Source organism: Bos taurus, chromosome 10 (assembly GCF_002263795.3).
Source record: "Bos taurus isolate L1 Dominette 01449 registration number 42190680 breed Hereford chromosome 10, ARS-UCD2.0, whole genome shotgun sequence".
NCBI classification, from domain to species: Eukaryota; Metazoa; Chordata; class Mammalia; order Artiodactyla; family Bovidae; genus Bos; species Bos taurus.
The window spans coordinates 7,430,974-7,449,951 of record NC_037337.1 but is presented as its reverse complement, the minus strand read 5'-3'; the positions used below and the strand labels follow the sequence as shown (position 1 = coordinate 7,449,951).

General features: G+C 42.8%; 1 protein-coding gene across 3 annotated transcripts in view; it reads right to left on the bottom strand.

Moving 5' to 3' along the window:
• Positions 1 to 18,978, bottom strand: part of SV2C (synaptic vesicle glycoprotein 2C) — a 220,643-nt gene that overhangs the window by 132,442 nt on the left and 69,223 nt on the right. The window contains exon 1 of one of the 3 annotated variants that reach the window (XM_059890561.1): positions 15,167 to 15,320. The exons of the other annotated variants lie outside the window; for them this stretch is intronic. The gene's annotated coding sequence lies outside the window, so the exon portion shown is untranslated. Of the gene's footprint in view, positions 1 to 15,166; positions 15,321 to 18,978 lie in introns of those variants that run through there. 3 annotated transcript variants of the gene reach the window in all.

Here is an 18,978-nt window from a genome sequence, read left to right as displayed (position 1 = left end):
GTAGGTGACTTCTGATGCTCCAACATGACCTTCTGTTTCCTCAAACAGGTAGATACCTAAGCTGTCAGCCCAGGGACGTGAGTGAATAAACACTGATTTGCTTTGGACTAATGGATATTGGTCCTAATCCATTACTGCTGGATTCAGGGGTGAATTCAGGACAGCACTTTTTGACATTTGAGATTTATTTTGTCATTAGGGATGAAACATCATACAAGGGCTCCTCAACACAAACTGTCAGAAGGACACTTGGGTATTTCAGGGAAAGTCACCCAAATATTCAGGTGCTGATCCACAGTATTGAAGCTATTATTTACTGGCTGATTATTCTTATTATTATTATAAATGATTTGTGTTTAGCATGAGAAGTCAGCCATCTGCTGCTCACATTAGGAAGGAAAAAAATGTGATCACTTTGAGAGTAAGAAAAAAGTAGGAATTTTAGTCAATTACTGTATAAAGGTTCAAAAACAGAACAAAGTCAAAGAACGTTGAATCCATTTTATTTTCTTCTCTAGATAAGGCATGTTAAAAATTGACCTATCCCCCATCCCTCAATCTCTCTTTTTTAAATTAATTATTTTAATTGGAGACTAATTACTTTACAATATTGTGATGGTTTCTGCCGTACATTGACATGAATCAGCATACATGTGTCCCCCATCCCTCTGGGTCATCCCGAACCCCCCTCCCACCTCCCTCCTCATCCTATCCCTCTGGGTCATCCCAGTGCACTGGCTTTGAGTGCCGTTTCATGCATCAAACTTGGACTGGTCATCTGTTTCACATATGGTAATATACATGTTTCAATGCTATTCTCTCAGATTGTCCAAAACTCTGTTCTTTATATCTGTGTCTCTTTTGCTGTCTCACATATAGGGTTGTCGTTGCCATTTTTCTAAATTCCATATTTAAACGCCTCGTAGTCATTCTTCTCTTTGTACCCTTGTCCACCTAACTTTCCCTGAAATAACCTTCTCTTGCCTCCCATCCAAATCCTGTACCTTGCACTCTGCCTACACATTCTTTGTAAGGATGCCCCAAACTAGTTTTCATGAGTAACTTCTGTAAATTCTCACCCACATTATGAACTGTATTCTTTTGTCAGTATTTCATGTGCCTCAGTCTTATCTCTAGAACTAATCTGCAATTTGAGTCCTGCTAGGTATCAAATCTTCTAGCATCTCATTCTGAAACTGCGTGAGACTATATTGTTCTAGGCACTTTAAATAATCAGCAAAATCTAGTTAATTTCATTTGAGTTTAACATAGGTTTAATTGAGAGCCAAGTATCTCTCACATACAGCTGTGCAATTAATGAAACTAATGTAAATCTGGAATTCTAACCATAAGATCTTGAGTGTCCCAAGAAAATGTGGTAAATGGCATACTTGAGAGCTTTTTCTGGAAGAGTGATCCCTAAATGTACATACAGAGAGCAGGTTTCATGAGAAAGTTTCCACTAGCCTATAATAAATGAGAAAAATTAGGAAAATAATATGTCTTTTTCATTAATTTATTCAACTTAAAGGAAGGTCATATATTCTAAGCATAATCCATCCTGTTATTTTGATTGAACGTGTCTTTTGTTTTATGAAGTGGTATGAGTAGAATGAGTAATATGTGCTGTTGCAATTATTTTTTAAATGACCTTCTCTAGTAAAGTGAAAAGTTGCTTTCTCTATGTCAATCCACCTATTTTAAATTTTACTTCAAAATCTAAAAGACAGGGAGCCACTAGTATAAAACTTGAAATAGTGAGAACAATATTTTGGACATATTGCACTCTGAAAAAAGGCTAGTGGAAGAAAATTAGTTTACTAAGCCAGGGCTCATGAAATGAATGTCTAACATGGAACAGAATAGGGAGGTCTCCTTCGTGCATGTGAGATGATCGATCACACGAGGTGACCAGAAGTCCTCAACATTCTTCCCATCAGGAGGTGAAGTCTATGCTGCCTCTTCTTGATCCTGGGTAACCACTTAACCAACAGAATATGACAAGTTATGCTGTGTGACTTCCAATCTTGGATCATAAAGGTAACGTAGCTTCCACCTTGCTCACTAGAACACTCACTCTTGGACTTGTGAGGTACCATCTAAGAAGTCTGACTCCCTTGAGAATGCCATGCTGGAGCAGTCACAGACAGGTGCCATCCTCCACAGACCCAGCTGAGCCCTGGCAGGATGGCAGCCATCTGGGACCCTCCAGAACAGTCCGTCTGCCAGCTAAATACCACTGAGTAACCTCTGATGGTACCCCGAAGAACAGAAGGATCTCCCAGCCACCCCAGTCCAAATTCCTAACTTGTGAAAACATGAGATATAATAAAATGGGTTCTGTTTAAAGCTACTAAGTTTGGGGGTAGTTTGTTACACAATAACACATATCTGGAATGGTATATTCCCATATTTAAAGAGTGTTTTAAAACACTTTTAAAAACATCTCATTCACTGAGATACTTAGATTATAAGGAGTATAGTATTAAGGATCATAAATATTTCTCCACTTTCAGTTTGAGGGGGATCAAAATGGTTTAATCGTTAATAATGCTTTCAGTACTGCAAATCGTTTCAAAAGAAGAACATAATATGCACATCCAATAAGGCATTCCTGTTCCTCTGTTTAATTCCAGTGGTGAACGGTGAGGGGTGGCAGGGGGGAAAGAAACAAGCTAGAACATTCTCTGTCTTCCTGTCAAGTCTTTTCTTAGAAAATTACAGGAAGGATTTTTTTGGCAGTTTTATTTTGTTTTGATGAGTGGGTTTTCAAAGTAGGAGAAAGAGAGAAATTAAGTAAATGGGGAGCAGGAATGAAGAACAGGGTGTTTTATGGGTGGTGGTGGTCGTGGGTGATTTGGTTCTAGGGTGGGAGACTTGACCATAACTACAAGGAGGGAAAACAGGGAAAGAGCACTTTCTCCCCAAGGAAGTATATTAAATAGCTCCTAGCAGCAGCAGCAGCAGGAAGCACAAAGACCTAAATTCCACATCCTCTGGAGCATGCCCGCCGCACTGTGGCACATTAATAAAGCTCAGGGGCAGGATGGAAGAGAATCACAGCTCTCCTCTGGGAATGGGATAGCAGATTCACTTCCATAGTTTTTTCTGCACAACCACCCTCCCTCAAACTGAGACCCTCCAGGATCCTCCGATTTTCCTATCTTGAGACCCTGCAATATGTTACATCAGTGATCACTTAAATCTCACAGCACAAATAAGACTAAACGTGTTAAACTTTGACTCTCTGGGAGAGTGGGGAGGGGTGGGGGAAAAGGCCATCCTGCACACAGGGCTGTCACAAATAACAAGCTGCTCCTTGGGGCCAGGCTGGAGCTGCCCAGCTGTGTGTGAAGATAAGCAGAGCAGTGTTGCATGCTGGGATCTGAGGGACTGGCACCATATCCCTGCTGATTCAGACCTCAGGATGACGCCATCACCCACCCACCTGCAACCCCACCCATCCCAATGGAGAGATGCTTACAAAGTTTCAGGACTGTTGTCAGATAAACTTGACAGAGTTTGACTGTTGCCTTTATTATTAATTCCAACTCTTTCTCTCTCAGTGGCCCAAACACTGAGTTTCCTAAAGAGAAGGACTCATTAAACTTCTGGGTTGTATTGAAAAGTTCCAAAGTCAGCTTTTTTAAATAATACATACTATGCAGGGATTTCCCAGGTGGTGCTAGTGGTAAAAAATCCACCTGCCAATGCGGGAGATGCAAGAGACCTGGGTCAGGAAGATCCCCTGGAGAAAGAATTGGCCACTCACTCCAGTATTCTTGCCTGGGAAATTCCACGGACAGAAGAGCTGTCCATGGCTACAGTCCATGGGGCCGTAAAGAGTCAGACACAACTGAGCACACACAGACGTAGACACATGCAGGCTTTAGGTCTTAATTGTTTAGCAACACAAAATACAATTGTAGATCATTTTTCTAAAGCACAGAACACTCAGGATTAGAGTTAAGAGTATCACATCAGTAAATCAAGTCCCATGGTAATAGGGAAGAACAAATCTGACTCATATTAGATCTGTTTCTTTTACTTTAAGCTTTGTTTTATTGCTTTTGCTTTGAGGTAAGCATGTTACCTTTAGCCTGAAATATAAGGGACAGGCCATTTTCAAGGCTCTGACCTTTAAGGGTATAGGGTATAACACTTCTCCATTCACAAAGAGATAAAAGTTGCAGAACAGAGAATAACATTTGTCTTGCTGGAGGTTTACAGGAATATGGGGACTGGACCTATGTGGACAGCTGCAAGAAAGAGAATTCCAACACCACGAAGTCTGAAACAACCAATCACACCCCGTCCCCTTTTAGTATGAAAGAAACATGAATTCTGACATGGGTAAGATGGTTCTCTAGGACATTAGTCCACCACCTTCTTGGATTTGGGGCTTCCTGAAGAAAGTCACTATTTGTTGTCTCAACACCTTACCTCCAAATTAATGGTCTGTTGTGTGGAAAGCAGAATGAATTTGGACTCAGTAATATCAGAAGCCAAGTTTTCTAGAAGGTAGGGGAAACTTTTAATACTATTTAACTCTTTCATGTTAGATCCAATTTTTCCTCTGCACTTCAACAATTGTGACTGTCATGAATATCTGAACATTCACAAGTATATTGTCAATTTTTCATATATATGTATATATACACACACACACACACACACACACATATATATTCCCTCCTACTTTAAAGGATAAATTCTCTTTTTTACTTTATTATATCTAATCCCTGGGTCATGTGAGTAAAACCTAGTCATGGTCAGATTTCCTTTTGCTTTATAACAAAGAATAACAGGAGATTACAATTTATGTTTTAGGTATCTAACTGTACTTAGACAGACTAACATAGACAGCATATTAAAAAGCAGAGACATTACTTTGCCAACAAAAGTTCATCTAGTCAAAGCTACGGTTTTTCCAGTAGTCATTATGGATGTGAGAGTTGGACTATGAAGAAAACTGAGTGCCGAAGAACTGATGCTTTTGAACTGTGGTGTTGGAGAAGACTCTTGAGAGTCCCTTGGACTGCAAGGAGATCCAACCAGTCCATCCTAAAGAAAATCAGTCCTGAATACTCATTGGAAGGATTGATGCTGAAGCTGAAACTCTAATACTCTGGCCACCTGATGCAAAGAACTGACTCATCTGAAAAGATCCTGATGCTGGGAAAGATCGAAGGCAGAAGAAGAAGGGGACGACAGAGGATGAGATGGTTGGATGGCATCACCGACTCGAAGGACATGAGTTTGAGAAAGCTCCAGGAGTTGGTGATGGTCAGGGAAGCCTGGCGTGCTGCAGTCCATGGGGTTGCAAAGAGTCTGACACGAATGAGCGACTCAAATGAACTGAACTGTCCTTGGCAAACTGCAGCCTGTAGGGGGAGGCAAAGACTCTCCCTCATTTCACTCAGCAAGGAAGAGCTCTGATTCTGTGAAGGACAAAATGAAAACTTCAGAGACTTAAAAATGAGGCCATGTGCTGGGTGGAAAACGATCCCTTTATTTGGACCATCTCTCTTCCGTGGAGTGTTTTACCTTGTATCATCCCCTGCTCCCACAGCCCCACTGCCCTCCTCTCTCTCCCCTTCTCCAGCTTCTCTCAAGAGCTGTGAGATTTTACCTTGCTTGGAAGCCACAGCCCAGTGGTTTCATGGATGCAAGTAGAAACGCAAGGCTCCTAGGTCTGACACAGAGGACACTCACACTCCCAGCAACAGCACAGTGAGCGTGTGCGCTGACCAGGAAGGAGTGGAGCAGGCAGCTACAGCCTACCTCTAGCCTTAGTGTTGTGCTACATGAGGAGCAGCCCAGCTCAGGGAAGGAGCCCACATCCACATTTGGAGACCGGGCTTCCCTGGGGGCTCAGTGGTAAAGAATCCACCTGCCAGTGCTGGAGACATGGGTTTGCTCTCTAGGTGGGAAAGATCCCCTGGAGAAGGGAATGGCAACCCACTCCAGTATTCCTGCTTGGGAAACCCCATGGACGGAGGAGCCTGGTGGGTTATAGTCCACGGGGTCACAAAGAGTTGGACATGACTCAGCAACCAAACAACAACAAATCAAGAGTGTACAGGTCTATAGCAGGGGTAGACAGACTACGTTCTTGTAGAGCAAGGACTGGTGAGTTAAGAATTTTTTTCTTTTACATTGAAAAAGGGTTATAATAAAGAAGAATATGTAACAGAAACTATGAAAGTGAAAGTTGCTCAGTCGTGTTCAACTCTTTGCTACCCCAAGGACTGTATAGTCCATGGACTTCTCCAGGCCAGAATACTGGAGTGGGTAGCCTTTCCCTTCTCCAGTGGATCTTCCCAACCCAGGGATCAAACCCAGGTCTCCTGCATTGCAGGCAGATTCTTTACCAGCTGAGCCACAAGGGAAGCCCCCAAAGCCTAGCGTATTTACTGTCTGGCCCTTCACAGAAAAAGTTTGCTGACCCTGGTCTATAGCATCCTCTGTGCTTAGGGACTTATGGGGCTGCAGGTGGCAGGATGGCAAACAGAGGATTTAGGGCTTCTCCGTCTCGCCCCTCTTCCTTTCCATCAGAGCTACAAAAGGCAGGCCTAGTGGAGCAAGTGCGTTATGAAATTATCTTGGTCTTTCACTATTACCTCCCATCTCCGACATCCCCAGAGGCAGGAGGACTTCACAAGGAGAGACCAAGATGAAGGCTCACTGTCGCATCAACATTTGCACGGGCAAGGGTTTTCTGACCAGCATGCTGCTGGTGTGGTTGTTTTCTAACAGCTACCGCCCAGCCCTCCAGAGGACGTCTCAGACTCTCTTGGGAAACCTCTTCTTTCCTACCAACCAAAATATTTCTCCACAAACCAACACCACTCTTTCACCAGCCTAGTCATCTCATTACCTGGAAACCTGATTCACCTGATACCTTCTTTCTTAAGTCCCTGAAGCTCCATGTGCTGTGGTCATCAGGACAGGTTTCCAAGCAGTATCAGCATCGTCTGGTAGCCTTTCGGTAAGTGGATCCACAAAAAGGGACTGATTACGAACACTATTATCGCCAGCCTTCAGTCAGCACAGGGTTTACCTAAACTCTGGCTTATTGGGTGATGGTTTGATACAGGTGATGGATTCCCCTGCTGTGGCTTATCTGTTTTGTTCTATCTTCTTTGATCCAGCAGTTCTCTCAGCTTAAGAAACAAAATCCTAACTGACAAGCCTGGAATAAAATACATCTATTTAAGTTTTTGTAAAACCCTTAATCCTAGTCTGTCACCACCCTGCCACACTTTTTAGCCAACAGCTAAGACAGGTCTTCTGAAAATTACGTCAAGTTGAAATGCTAAGTACAGAGCACAGTCACAGAGATCTGGGCCAATCTCGTCACACCAGTAAATTGGAATGACAACCATCATATTGCCAAGTAAGTCTGGGAATCAGGATGCTTCTAAATGGAACCACTAGCTGAATCTGGCCACCTACTAACCAGACACCTTTCCTGCATTAATTCATTTTTAATGTACATTCAGAGTTCTCCCTTAGACAGTATGATGGGACAACTCTTCATCTTTCATCTACCTTGTGCAATAAAATGGACTTTATGTTTCTCTTTCGTTAAGTTTTTCTTTCACACGGTTACTAGAACTGACATGAGAACCCTATGAAGTCAGAAGGAGTTTAAATAACAGTTCATTAATTAATAGTGAAAAACAGGGGGAAGCTTGCTAGAGTACTTTCTACTTCAATAGCACCAAAAAGGTTTCTCAAGATTTACATCCCACCAGAATTACTGAAGCACTGATGCCTAGAGGGCAGACTCAGTCACAAAGGAGCAGAACAGGGGATTTCTCTTCCGGGTTAAATTTGTTACTGGAGCAGCCCCGGAACATCTTTTCAGAACTACTAAAACCCCCAGGAAGCTCTTCCATCAGGAAGCTCCCATGAGCCTCTTATCCTTCTCCATCAGAGGGCAGACAGACTGAAAACCACAATCACAGAAAACTAACCAAACTAATCACATGGGCCACAGCCTTGTCTAACTCAATGAAACTATGAGCAGTGCTGTGTAGGGCCACCCAAGATGGGTGGGTCATGGTGGAGAGTTCTGACAAAAATGTGGTCCACTGGAGAAGGGAATGGCAAACCACCTCAGTATTCTTGCCTTGAGAACCCCATGAACAGTATGAAAAAGCAAAATGATAGGATACTGAAAGGTGAACTCCCCAGGTCGGTAGGTGCCCAATATGCTACTGGAGATCAGTGGACAATTAACTCCAGAAAGAATGAAGGGATGGAGCCAAAGCAAAAACAATACCCAGCTGTGGATATGACTGGTGATGGAAGCAAGGTCTGATGCTGTAAAAAGCAATATTGCATAGGAACCTGGAATGTTAGGTCTATGTTGCTGCTTCTAAGTCGCTTCAGTCGTGTCCGACTCTGTGTGACCCCAGAGATGGCAGCCCACGAGTCCCCACCCTCCCCCTCCCCCACCGCCCCTGGGATTCTCCAGGCAAGAACACTGGAGTGGGTTGCCATTTCCTTCCCCAGTGCATGAAAGCGAAAAGTGAAAGTGAAGTCGCTGAATCAAGGCAAATTAGAAGTGGTCAAACAGGAAACGGCAAGAGTGAACGTCGACATTTTAGGAATCAGCAAACTAAAATGGACTGGAATGGGTGAATTTAACTCAGATGACCATGATATCTACTACTGAGGGCAAGAATCCCTTAGAAGAAATGGAGTAGCCATTATAGTCAACAAAAGAGTCCAAAATGCAGTTCAGTTCTGTTCAGCTCCTCAGTCGTGTCTGACTCTTTGCAATCCCATGAACCGCCGCATGCCAGGCCTCCCTGTCTGTCACCAACTCCTGGAGTTTACCCAAACTCATGTCCACTGAGTTGGTGATGCCATCTAACCATCTCATCCTCTGTCATCCCCTTCTCCTCCTGCCTTCAATCTTTCCCAACATCAGGGTTTTTTCAAATGAGTCAGCTCTTCACATCAGTTCAGTTCAGTCGCTCAGTCGTGTCCAAATCTTTGTAACCCTATGAACTGCAGCACGCCAGGCCTCCCTGTCCATCACCAACTCCTGGAGTCCACCCAAACCCATGTCCATTGAGTCGGTGATGCCAACCAACCATCTCATCCTCTGTCATCCCCTTATCTTCCTGCCCTCAATCTTTCCCAGCATCAGGGTATTTTCAAATTAATCAACTCTGCATCAGGTGGCCAAAGTATTTGAGTTTCAGCTACAACATCAGTCCTTGTAATGGACACTCAGGACTTATCTCCTTTAGGATGGACTGGTTGGACTTCCTTGCAGTCCAAGGGACTCTCAAGAGTCTTCTCCAACACCACAGTTCAAAAGCATCAATTCTTCAGTGCTCAGCTTTCTTTATAGTCCAACTCTCACATCCATACGTGACCACTGGTAAACCGTAGCCTTGACTAAATGGACATTTGTTGACAAAGTAATGTCTCTGCTTTTTAATATGCTGTCTGGCTTGGTCATAACTTTCTTTCCAAGGAGTAAGTGTCTATTAATTTCATGGCTGTAGTCACCATCTTCAGTGATTTTGGAGCCCACAAAAATAAAGTCTGTCACTGTTTCCCCATCTATTTGCCATGAAGTGATGGGACTGGATGCAATGATATTAATCTTCTGAATATTCAGCTTTAAGCCAACTTTTTCACTCTCCTCTTTCACTTTCATCAAGAGGCTCTTTAGTTCCTCTTCCCTCTCTGCCATAAGGATGGTATCATCTGCATAACTGAGGTTATTGATATTTCTCCCAGAAATCTTGATTTCAGCTTGTGCTTCATCCAGCCCAGCGTTTCTCATGATGTACTCTGCATATAAGTTAAATAACCAGGGTGACAATAAACAGCCTTGATGTACTTCTTTTCCTATTTGGAACCAGTCATTGTTCCATGTCCAGTACTTGGATGCAATCTCAAAAACAACAGAATGATCTCTGTTCGTTTCCAAGGCAAACTATTCAACATTACGGTAATCCAAGTCTATGCTCCAACCAGTATGCTGAAGAAGCTGAAATTGAATGGTTCTATGAAAACCTACAAGACCTTCTAGAACTAACACCCAAAAATGATGCCCTTTTCATTACAGGGGACTGGAATGGAAAAGTAGGAAGTCAACAAACATCTGGAGTAACAGGCAAAGCTGGCCTTGGAGTACAGAATGAAGCAGGGCAAAGGCTAACAGAATTTTGCCAAGAGAACACACTGGTCATAGCAAATGAACATAGCAAACTCTCTTCCAACAACACAAGAGAAGACTCTACACATGGACATCACCAGATGGCGAATACTGAAATCAGATTGATTATATTCTTTGCAGCCAAAGGTAGAGAAGCTCTATATAGTCAGCAAAAACAAGACCTAGAGCTGACTGGCTCAGATCATGAACTCCTTATTGCCAAATTCACACTTAAATTGAAGAAAGTAGGGAAAACCACTAGACCATTCAGGTATGACCTAAATCAAATCCCTTATGATTATACAGTGGAAGTGAGAAATAGATTTAAGGGACTAGACCTGATAGACAGAGTGCCTGATGAACTATGGACAGAGATTTGTGACATTGTACAGGAGACAGGGATCAAGACCATCCCCATGGAAAAGAAATGCAAAAAAACAAAATGGCTGTCTGAGGAGGCCTTACAAATAGCTGTGAAAAGAAGAGAAGCGAAAAGCAAAGGATAAAAGGAAAGTTATGCCCATTTGAATGCAGAGTTCCAAAGAATAGCAAGGAGGGATAAGAAAGCCTTCCTCAGTAATCAGTGCAAAGAAATAGAGGAAAACAACAGAATGGGAAAGACTAGAGATCTCTTCAAGAAAATTAGAGATACCAAGGGAACATTTCATGCAAAGATGGGTGCAATAAAGGACAGAAATGGTATGGACCTAACAGAAGCAAAAGATATTAAGAAGAGGTGGCAAGAATACACAGACAACCTATATAAAAAATATCTTCATGACCCAGATAATCACTATGGTGTGATCACTCACCTAGAGCCAGACATCCTGGAATGCAAAGTCAAGTGGGCCTTAGAAAGCATCTCTACAAACAGAGCTAGTGGAGGTGATGGAATTCCAGTTGAGTTATTTCAAATCCTGAAATATGATGCTGTGAAAGTGCTACAGTCAATATGCCAACAAATTTGGAAAACTCAGCAGTGGCCACAGGACTGGAAAAGGTCAGTTTTCATTCCAATCCCAAAGAAAGGCAATGCCAAAGAATGATCAAACTACCTCACAATTGCACTCATCTCATACACTAGTAAAGTAATGCTCAAAATTCTCCAAGCCAGGCTTCAACAGTATGTGAACCGTGAACGTCCAGATTTTCAAGCTGGTTTTAGAAAAGGCAGAGGAACCAGAGTTCAAATTGCCAACATTCACTGGATCATCAAAAAACCAAGAGAGTTCCAGAAAAACATCTATTTCTGCTTTATATGCCAAAGCCTTTGACTGTGTGGATCACCACAAACAGTGGAAAATTCTTAAAGAGATGGCAATACCAGACCACCTGACCTGCCTCTTGAGAAATCTGTGTGCAGGTCAAGAAGCAACAGAACTGGACATGGAACAACAGACTGGTACCAAATAGGAAAAGGAGTAAGTCAAAGCTTTATATTGTCACTCTGGTTATTTAACGTATATGCAGAGTACATCATGTGAAATGCCAGGCTGGATGAAGCACAAGCTGGAATCAAGATTGCTGGGAGAAATATCAATAACCTCACATATCAGATGACACCACCCTTATAGCAGAAAGTGAAAAAGAACTAAAGAGCCTCTTGATGAAAGTGAAAGAGGAGAGTGAAAAAGTTGGCTTAAAGCTCAACATTCAGAAAACAATGATCATGGCATCTAGTCCCAACACTTCATGGCAAATAGATGGGGAAACAGTGGCTGACTTTATTTTTCTGGTCTCCAAAATCACTGAAGATGGTGACTGAGCCATGAAATTAATAGATGCTTACTCCTTGGAAGAAAAGTTATGACCAACCTAGACAGCATATTAAAAAGCAGAGATATTACTTTGCCAACAAAGGTCCGTCTAGTCAAGGCTATGGTTTTTCCAGTGGTCATGTATGGATGTGAGAGTTGGACTATGAAGAAAGCTGAGCGCCAAAGAATTGATGCTTTTGAACTGTGGTGTTGGAGAAGACTCTTGAGAGTCCCTTGGACTGCAAGGAGATCCAACCAGTCCATCCTAAAGGAAATCAGTCCTGAATATTCATTTGAAGGACTGATGCTGAAGCTGAAACTCCAATACTTTGGCCACCTGATGTGAAGAACTGACTCACTGGAAAAGACCCTGATGCTGGGAAAGATTGAAGGTGGGAGGAGAAGGGGCGACAGAGGATGAGATGGTTGGACGGCATCACCGACTTAATGGACATGAGTTTGAGTAAACTCCAGGAGTTGGTGATGAACAGGGAGGCCAGGCGTGCTGCGGTCCATGGGGTTGCAAAGATTTAGACACGACTGAGCGACTAAACTGAACTGAACTGAACTGAAAACCCCCAGAGCCAACATATTTTCAGGAGAGGGAGATTGTTTTATATTTTATGAGACAATCTATTGAGAACCATTGTTCTCTGAACTTTACAGTGCCCACTTATTAGAATATAATTTAGGAGAGAGAGAGGTGAGGTCTGACGAGAAAGGGAAGATATATTCACCCTAGGACACCAAGAAAGCAAGGAAGTGGTTGGCAGAGTGAGTGGGCTTAAGAAATAATGGGAAGAGAAACAGCCACCTCCTAGGGCGGACCTGTGGATGAGCACTAGGCTTTGGCCAGAGAGATCTGTTAGCCTCCACAACACCAAAGGAGATGAGGAATTCAGGAATACATTTTTACATAATTACTTTTTATGGATATAGAACACATGAGCATTTCTAACATTTTATGGACTCTTCTACACTTCCTGCTTTTTTTGCCCGTCTGCTTTTGTTTCTGGCCAATGTGATTACAGGAGTTTTAACCATTATTGATGACCTGTATCCAAGGTGAGAATGGGACCCGGGGTGAGTAGTTGTGGTAGCCAGGAGGGGGTCTGGTAGTTGGGTAAGCAAGGGGGTGAGTCTGCTAAAGCAGGGGGTTTCAGGGCCATGGGATGTAGAGTCCTGGAGGTCAGGGGGAGCCAAAAAAGGCTGCACTGGCAGGAACCCTCTAGTGAAGGGCAGTCAGATCTAGGAGTAAGAACTCTGAGCCCAAGGATTTTGATTCTACCTAGAAGAAACCCATGATTCATATGCAGGGTCAGGAAGCCCAGGGGCACTGGGAGCATTTACACATGAAACTCAGGGACTCTTTTACCAATATGGCCTACCAAGACTTATTGCCATCCATTTCGAGCAGAAAGCAATTAGAGGAGATGTAATGGGTGGATGACATCACTGACTCAATGGACATGAATTTGAGCAAACTCCAGGAGATGGTAAAGGACAAGGAAGCCTGGAGTGCTGCCGTCCACGGGATCACAGAGAGTCAGACACAACTTAGCTACTGAACAACAACATATCACCATCATGTGAATTTTAAGAAAGGGTCTGGACACCATGAATGTGGATTCCATGGATTCTGCCTCAAACGTAAAGGCGGTTTTCTCTGTCCCACAGTGACTTATTTTTCCTCTATCATTTTAGAACCCAAAAGTGGTGTGAAGTGCATTGTCTAGGTTAGGATTTTTTTTTTTTTAAGCCTAGGAATGACTCAGTCAGTAAAGACTGACTCCAACTCCTGGGCCTAAAGACTCTTCACCACCAGCCACTCAATGGAGGACTGCATGCCTTCTAGCCAGATGACACTTATTAGTCATGTGATCTTGGAGAGACTAATTAAACCTATCTGGGCATCAGTTTCATTGTCTGTAAAACAGGGATAATAATACATTCTTCACTGGGTTACTAATAAGATAAAATCATGTAAATCTTATAAACTCCTCAGAATGATTTCTGGTGCATAGTAAAACCTATGGCATCTGGTACCATCACTTTATGGCAGATAGATGGGGAGAAAGTGGAAACAGTGACAGGTTTTATTTTCTTGGGCTCCAAAATTATTGCAGATGGTGACTGCAGCCATGAAATTAAAAGATACTTGCTTCTTGGAAGAAAAGCTATGACAAACCTAGACAGTATATTAAAAAGCAGAGACATCACTTTGCCAACAAAGATTTGTGTAGTCAAAGTTATGATTTTTACAGTAGTCAAGTTAGACATGAGAGCTGGACCATAAAAAAGGCTGAGCACCAAAGAATTGATGCTTTAGAACTGTGGTGCTAGAGAAGACTCTTGAGAGTCCCTTAGACAGTAAGGAGATCAAACCAGTCAATCCTAAAGGAAATCAACCCTGAATATTCAGTGGAAGGACTGATGCTGAAGCTCCAATACTTTGGCCACTTGATATGAAGAACTGACTCATTTGAAAAGACCCTGATGCTGGGAAAGGTTGAGGGCAGGAGGAGAAGGAGATGACAGAGGATGAGATGTTTGGATGGCATCATCGATTCAATGGACATGAGTTTGAGCAAGCTCCCAACAACTATTGGGACATGGTGAAGGACAGGGAAGCCTGGGGTGCTGCAGTCCATGGGGTCACAAAGAGTTGGACAGGACTTATCGACTCAACAGCAACAAGAAAACCTATGCAAGTATTCACCACTATTATTATCTGGGTTTTCCCACTTGGAAAGACAAGTTAATGCTGTCTTCTTCTAGCGCACAGAAACAATATGAATGCATGCACTCAACTTTGCAAGTCGTGGCAACTTGGGGCTTTTCCCTTTACACTAATCAGTCACATTCAAGGCCACCAAGACACAAGGTCTAGGAGGATATAGAGGTGGAAAGGACATGAGATATAGAGTCAAATTACTCATTTTCCAGATGAAAAACTTAGCCCAAACTTGATGGTCTTAAAGTTAGTTTGGTAACAGGACTAGAATTCCATAAAGTAAACTTGCTAGGTTCTGAAGGTACAGGTTCAATGCCTACTGTGTCAGTATTACCATTGTTTATTTGGTAATAAAACAGACTGATCCCCAGTCTGTTTTTCTTTTCAGTAATATGATCAAATGTGAAAATATCTTAAGCTCTGCAGAAGAGGTTACATGTAATTATGGGCTTCCCAAGTAGCACTAGTGGTGACGACTATACTTACCAATGCAGGAGATGAAGGAGATGCAAGAGACAGGAGTTCAACTCCTGGGTCAGGAGGATCCCCTGGAGTAGGGAATGGCAACCCTCGAGTATTCTTGCCTGGAGAAGTCCATGGACAGAGGAGCCTGAAAGGCTGCAGTCCAGGGAGCCACAAAGAGTCAGACACGACTGAGTGACTAAGCACACACACAGGGCTGGCTGAGGGCTGGGCCTGACGGTACTGCACAACTCATTCACGTGCCTTAACTTCCTTCCAGTGTTCTAATTTTGCATCATGTACATCAAGTAGAGAGACTTCCTGTGTCATGGAACTTCAGGCCCAAGCATGTCCTTTTAGAAAAACCTTTTGATTGGCAAACTTGACTCTTGATTATTGAACTCTATAAGTGGGCCAAGAGCTCTGCTGCAGAAAGCTTGGCCAGTGGTGTCCAAAACAGTGAGTCTGTTGAACAATCAGGGTTCTGTTGTTAGTGCAAATCCAAAAGATCTCTGCCATCTTTTGGAAGGAACATAAATGGGGCCCCCCACACTGCCACATTCCAAAACTTGAAAGTGAGGGGCAAGTAACCAATGAAGCATTTTCTGAGACAGCATTTAATAGGTGCAGCTGTCTAACGGTTGGACCCCACCTCATAGATACCTGCAGGATTGACTTACCATAAGATCAAATGATGACTCCACAAAGGTGCCTTTTATTTTAACTTGTTGCAAGCTCCATTCCTTCTATTACCTTACAATCAGATCTGGGCTCAGTAAAGAGATTTAACTACTCAAATACGGGTTTGTTGGTTCTAATTACAAACTTGCAATTAAGAAACCCAGTTTGCACTTTCTTCCTCTTCCCTGACTTTAAAAGACTTTGGAATCGCCTCAGATGCCACAGTGCAGGGATGTGGAACACTGTTGTGCCACCTGTGAGGTCAAATGATAAAAATTTCCTTTACTTTGAAAAAAAAAAAATGCCCAAAGCTCTTACCCCTGAGGGTATTCACACCCTTATCATTTATCTTCCTTTCTATTCTGGGCCTGATATGAACCCAAGATACCGCAGGGCAGAAACAATATCAGGAAACTCAGGGAGAACAGTGGGCTTGAGGCCCTGGGGTTAGCTAGGGACAGGTAGAAAAGATTTTAGGTTACCAACCCCCCACCCCCACCCCCCACCCCAGTCCCCCAATCTTCCTTTCTGATCCTTGGCGCATCTCTGCACAGCGCTCACTCTCCTGGTCTGGGCGTGCAGAACAGCTTCTACTCTGATCGGGATTCCCTTCTGCTTTCTACCCAAGAGTCTGCCCTGCTGCCCATCCCCCTGCCCCCAGGCTCAGCGCAGCTGCTCCCAGTTCTGGAACCTACTCAGCTACTGACGTGGTCTTTCTGAGTTTGGTCTTAAGAAAAACCGAACAAATCAAAAAACCCCAGCTCAACAGATACTACTCATGCTATTCAGCAATAAATAGGAACATATGATTAAAACATGAAACCACTGATGATGGGCATTACTGCTGGGGAGGGGATCAATCTCAAAAAGTTACAGACTGGAAGATTCCCTTTCTAAAATGTTCTCAAAATAGCATCATCACAGAGACGGAGCACAATGGTTGCTGGGGTTAAGGGTTAGGGAGATGTGTGGCTATAAAGGATGTAGAGGAGTAACGTGAGGTGATTTCTTTGTGGTGATGAAACAGGTCTGGACCCTGATTGTGTGGGGAGGCTATATAAATCCATATATGTAATAAAATTTCTTAGTGCGTGCTAAGTTGCTTCAGTCATGTCTGACTCTTTGTGACCCTACGGACTGTAGCCTGCCAGGCTCCTCTGCAATGGGATTTTCCAGGCAAGAATATTGGAGCGGGTTGCCGTGCCCTCCTGCAGGGAATCTTCCCGACCCAGGGATTGAACCTGCATCTCTTACGTCTCCTGCATTGGCAGGCAGGTTCTTTCCCACTAGCACGACCTGGGAAGCCCAAATTTCTTAGAACTATCCCCAATTCTCCCCTATCCCACCACTACCAAAAAAAGAGAGAGAGAGATGTTTAAAAAAAAAAATGAAGAAATCCAAAAAAAGTCTGTCTCTGAGTTAATATCACACCAATGTCAATTTCCTTATATATATTAAGGTTTTGTAAGATATTATCCTTGAGAGAGGCTGGGTGAAGGGTAAACAGGAACTCCATGTACTATTTGTACTATTTTTGCAACTTGTTACAAGTCTTAAACTATTTAAAAAACATATATACAACTCAATTGTAAGGTCATGAGTTCTAGCCCCAGCAACAGCACATCCCAAGAAAGGACAAAAAAAGACATGCAGAGTGTCAAAATCATACCTCAGTTGTGTGGCATTCTTAATGAAAATATCATATGGAATTTAGTGTCAAGTTGAAAAGCCTTGGTATTTAAAAACACGAAACAAAATGGAGTAAGTCACATAATTTAACCAATGATTTGTCTTTAGTGGCAGCAAAAGAACGGGCTCATAAAGTCAAGGTGTCACCAAACATTTTGCATTATTCAAGTCTGGTTGGCTTTTCTTCCGTCAATTATTTGCTACCACAGAGTCCTTGTTCTACAGTGCAGATCATAAATATCTTCCTAACATGAACTGCGATCCCTAACACACAGACCCTATGTGTATCTTTCCCAACACCACCAAGCAATGAACAATTCTGGCACTGTCCACCCAGAGACAGCACCAATCCCATAGTGCTGGGTGGCTCATCTCCTGCATTTCAGACCCATATCACAGGGTTCTGCCACCTGTGCTTCTGACCAACTGGCTAGTCAGGTTCCCACAGCCCCTTCCTAGGATCCAATTACTGTGCTAGAGAGGCTCACCAAACTCAGAGATACATTTTATAAAAGGAAATTACTCAGGAACAGGCAGATGGAAGAGATGAATAAATAGGGCAAGGCATGGGAAAGGGACTAACTTTACCAAGCAAGCCAGACAATTTCCCAAGCAACCTGACATGTCTATTCTTTTTAGAAAAGATCTTTATTGAGATATAATTCATATACAATCCAATTCTCCCATTTAGAATAGAAAATTCAATGTTTTTATTTTATTCACGGATATACACGATCATCAATAAAGTAGCACATTTCATCACCAAAAAGAAACTCCATACCCTTTAGCTCTCCTCACTGGTGACCAGTAGTTTTATTTCTATATCTGTAAGTCTGTTTCTATTTTGCTAATACACAGAAGAACTATACAAAAAATATCTTCATGACCCAGAGGACCATGATGGTGTGATCACTCACCAAAGCAAGACATCCTGGAAAGCGAAGTCAAATGGGCCTTAGGAAGCATCACTATGAACAAAGCTAGTGGAGGTGATGGAATTCCAGTTGAGCTATTTCAAATCCTGAAAGATGATCCTGTGAAAGTGCTGCACTCAATATGCCAGCAAATTTGGAAAACTCAGCAGTGGCCATGGGACAGGAAAAGGTCAGTTTTCATTCCAATCCCAAAGAAAGGCAATGCCAAAGAATGCTCAAACAACCACACAATTGTATTCATATCACACTAGCAAAGTAACGCTCAAAATTCTCCAAGCCAGGTTTCAACAGTATGTGAATTGTAAACTTCCAGATGTTCAAGCTGGTTTTAGAAAGGGCAAAGGAACCGGAGGTGATACTGCCAACATCCGTTGGACCATCAAAAAAGCAAGAGAGTTCCAGAAAAACATCTACTTCTGCGTTATTGACTATGCCAAAGCCTTTAACTATGTGGATCACAAGAAACTGTGGACAATTCTGAAAGAGATGGGAATACCAGACCACCTGACGTGCCTGAGAAATCTGTATGCA